This window comes from Tachysurus fulvidraco, chromosome 11 (assembly GCF_022655615.1).
Source record: "Tachysurus fulvidraco isolate hzauxx_2018 chromosome 11, HZAU_PFXX_2.0, whole genome shotgun sequence".
Taxonomy (NCBI): Eukaryota; Metazoa; Chordata; class Actinopteri; order Siluriformes; family Bagridae; genus Tachysurus; species Tachysurus fulvidraco.
The window spans coordinates 22,438,523-22,443,838 of NC_062528.1; positions in this window are offsets into that span (position 1 = coordinate 22,438,523).

Genomic DNA, 5,316 nt, shown 5'->3' on the forward strand with positions numbered 1-5,316 from the left:
TGTGTCCATAGGGGAGTGAGTTAAAGTCAGAGAGAACTCGCTATCGATCATCTTCTTAAACCCTGTTCCTGTCTCTTAATTTGTCCAGCTGTCTTCCTCCATTTCTCACCTCTGAGCCAGCAGAGCATTGGGAATCGTTAGACGAAATAACAGCCTACGTTGGATTTTGTCCCGAAGCCGAACTTGGCTGCTTTTCTGTAACTGGAGCTGTGGCGCTCTGGACATTTCCAGTTAATAGATTGTCAAAATTTGTCTGAACACAAACCCAAACTTGTGCGGTGGAATTTTCCGTGTCAGGGACGAACACAAAGTTAAACTTTCACAGAAAGTGTTTAGTTTCTTGACCTGATAACTCAAAAATGGGTTGCATTATTTACTTCATTCATTCATCTTCTACCGCTTATCCGAACTTCTCGGGTCACGGGGAGCCTGTGCCTATCTCAGGCGTCATCGGGCATCGAGGCAGGATACACCCTGGACGGAGTGCCAACCCATCACAGGGCACACACACTCTCTCATTCACACACACACACACACACACACACACACACACACACACACACACACACACACACACACACACACACACACACACACACACACACACACTTCAGACAATTTTCCAGAGATTGCCAATCAACCTACCATGCATGTCTTTGGACCGGGGGAGGAAACCGGAGTACCCGGAGGATGCAAAAAACAAAAAACAGTAACTCAACTAATCACTCGTTACAGCCTGAGGCACTCATGAGTACTGGACACTGGACAGATATTGTTTTTATAATCTCTTTATTAGAGCCCGTAGGGCAGTTGTGGCTCAACTGATTAAGGCTCTGGGTTATTGATTGGAGGATCGGGGTTCAAGGCCCAGCACAGCCAAGCTGCCACTGCTGGGCCCTTGAGCAAGGCCCTCAGCCCTCCCTGCTCCAGGGGTGCTGTATCATAGCTGCCCCTGCGCTCTGACCCCACAGGTCTAAAGGATACACTCAGCACTCAGTTGGGGTATGTGAAGAAAAGTATTCCACTGTGTTGTAATGTATATGTGGTGATGATAAAGGCTTCCATGTCCCTGTTCTTCTTCTTCTTCGTTTTGGAGGAGTGGTCCCCAACCTTTTTTTCACCGCGGACCGGTCAATGTTTGATAATTTTACCGCAGCCCGCTGGTGGTGGGGGTGTCGGCTATACAATTAAGTTAAAATGAATAATTTTAATTTAATTGTATTTAAACATGCCTTTTTAACTCACTACAACGCTAAACCAATGAGACCCCTGAGCTTGTTTCTTTACAACAAGACGGTTCCATCTGGGGTAATAGGAGACAATGCACAAACCCGAGAGAAATACACCACAGTAAATATAATGGAAATAATTTAATGTTCCTTGGGTGGCCCGGTACCATTTGGTCCATGGACAGGTACCGGTCCACGGCCCGGGGGTTGGTGACCACTGATGTAGAAGACATCTATAAGTTGTCATTTAGTTATCTAGGAAGCTTCCATTGTTTTCCCCCAATGGAACAGAAGAACCCATAAAAATGCTTGGATGGAACATGTTTTTCTATCACCAGACCCACCAGGGTTGTGCTGTGCTTTTAAGAAACTTGTGGTCCTTGACTATCCAAAAGCTTTGAAGTCACAGTCCAATCCACCCATTAGACACTCGGGGGACCGTGTAGAACTGAGGAAACATCTGGAATCTTTATGCATTTCACACTTTGTTGTGTGGTTTTGCCAAACATGACGATCCACTGGACTGACGTGTGTGTCTGGAGACCTGACAGGAGATTAGATTCAGGAGAACTCAGCCAGCGTGAGGACAGAACTGACAAGTGATGAAAGCTCGGAGGAGTTCAGGTACGTGAGAAGTTACCTTTCACACCCACTATACACACATCCATCACACTTCAGCGTAAATCTTCAGCAAAGTAAATCCAAATCGGTTTCCTCCCATTTAATCTGAATGTCGATCAGCGAAAGTCCTGAGTCTTATGTTTGTTTCTTTAGTGTCAAAATACTGTTCAACATTGATATTGACATTAATATGCTAATATATTGTTTGTTTGCTGTTTTATCATGCTGCAAATTTTATTTTAAGTTGTAATAGTGAATGTAATAGAATAATAGCCATTAATTAGGTTTAGTAGTTAGCACGTTCGCCTCACACCTCCAGGGTTGGGGGTTCGATTCCCGCCTCCGCCTTGTGTGTGTGGAGTTTGCATGTTCTCCCCGTGCCTCGGGGGTTTCCTCCGGGTACTCCGGTTTCCTCCACCGGTCCAAGGACATGCATGGTAGGTTGATTGGCATCTCTGGAAAGTTGTCCGTAGTGTGTGTGTGAGTGTGTGAGTGAATGAATGAGAGAGTGTGTGTGCCCTGTGATGGGTTGGCACTCCGTCCAGGGTGTATCCTGCCTCGATGCCCGATGACGCCTGAGATAGGCACAGGCTCCCCGTGACCCGAGACGTTTCGGATAAGCGGTAGAAAATGAATGAATGAGTGAATATTGGTGATTTTGCACAATGATAAAAATCTCCGATTAAAATCTCTGTCTTTCTGCCATTTATATGGAAAAACACAACTTTTCATGAACTTTAATGGAATTCTGCTATTATTATATAATTAATAAAATTACGTCATATTTACAGCTTTATATAGAGTTATATTTGTCTTTAATATTGGATAAAATTATTCATTTCAGTGTGAATTAATATACAGTCCAGTAAACATCGTTTACGCTTTTCTCTACGTAGCTTTTGAATAATAAAGAATCCTTTAGTCTGGATTTATTCAAGCTTTCCATAATGATGTGTGATCTTTCTGGGTATAAATCACAGCTACTTCTCAATAGTTTTGAAGCTAAGGAGCTAAAGTAGGTAATGCATTTACATTCCAGCTGAAACCTTATAGTGGTGTCCATCTTGGAGCATTTTCATTAATCAAATGGAAAAAGTTTCAGCCTTAAAGTTCTCTCAAATCATTAAGAACGCAAACACCGTGTTAAATTGTGTACAGATCTCTTTTTTTTCTGTCAGAGTTCAGAGTTTGAACTTCATCATATTTAATCATATTTCTTCATCTCATTTATTTCTTTGTGTGGAAGTAAAATAAGCCATGCACCATCTAATCCAAACACACGCTCGTGGACTTTGCCCTGTTAACGCCATTTGAACGCCGGCCATCACGAAAGGAGGAGAAAAAAAGCAAACTCTCACTAAACGCATTAGTTTAAGTGGAGGACAGGGTTAATAGCCGGTTTATTTAACTAAGCCCAAAATGTCCCATCGCTTTTCCTCGGCTGCGTAAATAAACCGCTCAGCAGATATGCCCTGATTATAATTGAATCGAGCTCATGCTTTCACGGCGACGCAGAGAGCGAGGGAATGTTTACAGACGTAACATGAGGAATGAAGTTCACTCTGGGAGAAACTGTGAGTGTTTATCGTGAAAAAGGAAAGAAAAAAAAAAAAGAGTCTCGGACACGTACGGCAGTATCGCGTAGAATAATTTAGATCATCAGCACATTTCACGAGAAGATCTCAGCTCATGACAATGCATAGATGAGCCGTTGGCATTACGGCGGCCCTGTAGGACGAAGGTGTAGGTTATTTCTTCACATCATTTCGCTGTTATTCCAGCTCGTACTAGCGCTGGAGTCTGGAGAAAAAAAGATCAAAACACATCTGGTACCAATTGAAATTCAGTGCAAACAGTAAGGTTGGCTTAGGTAATCTCCTTCGCTTCGGATCCTGGGATTTTTTTTGGATGGAGAAAGACGTGCAGGTTCGGTTATGAGGCAGATGTTTGCATCACACTGCGGCACGGTAATTAACACAGAGCGGCATTTTTAAACGCCGACAGATCAAAAAGAAAAGCCGCATTCTGGAAGTCATTGGGATTTCGGTGATGCTCTGATATAAATGCGGCCTGTCAGGCTCGGACCAGCGTGGCGGCTGGGTTCCATTTCCGTGTCGGGATTCATTATAAACAAAGGCCCGTGTGTGCCACAGAGTCGGGATATGTGTGAGCGTATCATAAATCGCTCGCTTCCCTTGAAAGCCTAAAAAAGGAACAAAATGACGGCAATCGTATGTCGTTTCAATTCCAGACTCCTGTCATTCACTTGCTAGTTAGATTGCGCAAATGCTAATAGGCCAATTTGGTCCCGCAATTACGCCGCGTTTGGCTTTGTGTGTGTGTGCGTCCAGCCCGAAGCGCAGAGACAGAGTGTGTTTTTTATTGGGTCTAATTTTAGAGCAGCGTCTTTCAGACCGACTCTGATTGGGAATGCATGTAAGGCATGTCACACACAATACAATGCGTACTTGTTTTCGTGTTTGGTTTGCATTACGGAACAAAGAGAGGTTGTGAACGTTCTTTTGAGCCAAACCATAAGAAGAGATGAAGCTTTGCAGTCTAAGCAGACGAGGAAACAATGCGCGTTCTCATACCGTTTTTCTCGTACAGCTTCACAATGCCGTCCTTGTTACTGTCTAGCCGTACACTTCCATCCCTTACCACCAGGGGTCGCTTCATAGGTGTGAACCTGCTTCACCTGTTGCGAGAACATTACTTCCTTCTTCAGCATCTTATTACAAAGTCTTGCCAGTTTTAAGTCTTGGGTTATTAGAAAGGGGAAATATGGAAATGCATATCTTCAGATCTTCCTACATATCATTACGGGCTTCATTGTCTCACTCTGTGACCTGCAAATTAAGACATCCATGTAGAATTTCTCTCCTTGAAATCCTTCATAGCCGAGCTCTCCAACTATTCTGGATAAGTTTAACCTCAACGGTCTTGAAGAAGGTGAAAAATTGTTTCATCGGCAGACGTATTTGAAAGGAAAGCATAGCTCCACGTTCACAGGGTCAGGCATCTTGTGAAAAAGTTACAAATAAGGTCATAAATTAAATCCCAGGTTATGCCTCTTGTTATTTACATCTAGACGTATTAAACAACGAGAAATGCAGCAGATTTGGGGATCTTTAGATGAGCAAAAATATTGGAACGCTTTACAGACCTGAAAGACCTGAGCACACTGAATCCTGTAAACATAGACATACTGTACTAGGAATAATATTATTAAGTACTTATGGAACATCGGGTGTAAAAGTCACTCACTCACTCACTTATCCGAACTTCTCGGGTCACGGGGAGCCTGTGCCTATCTCAGGCGTCATCGGGCATCGAGGCAGGATACACCCTGGACGGAGTGCCAACCCATCACAGGGCACACACACACACACTCTCATTCACTCACACACTCACACACTACGGACAATTTTCCAGAGATGCCAATCAACCTACCATGTATGGCTTT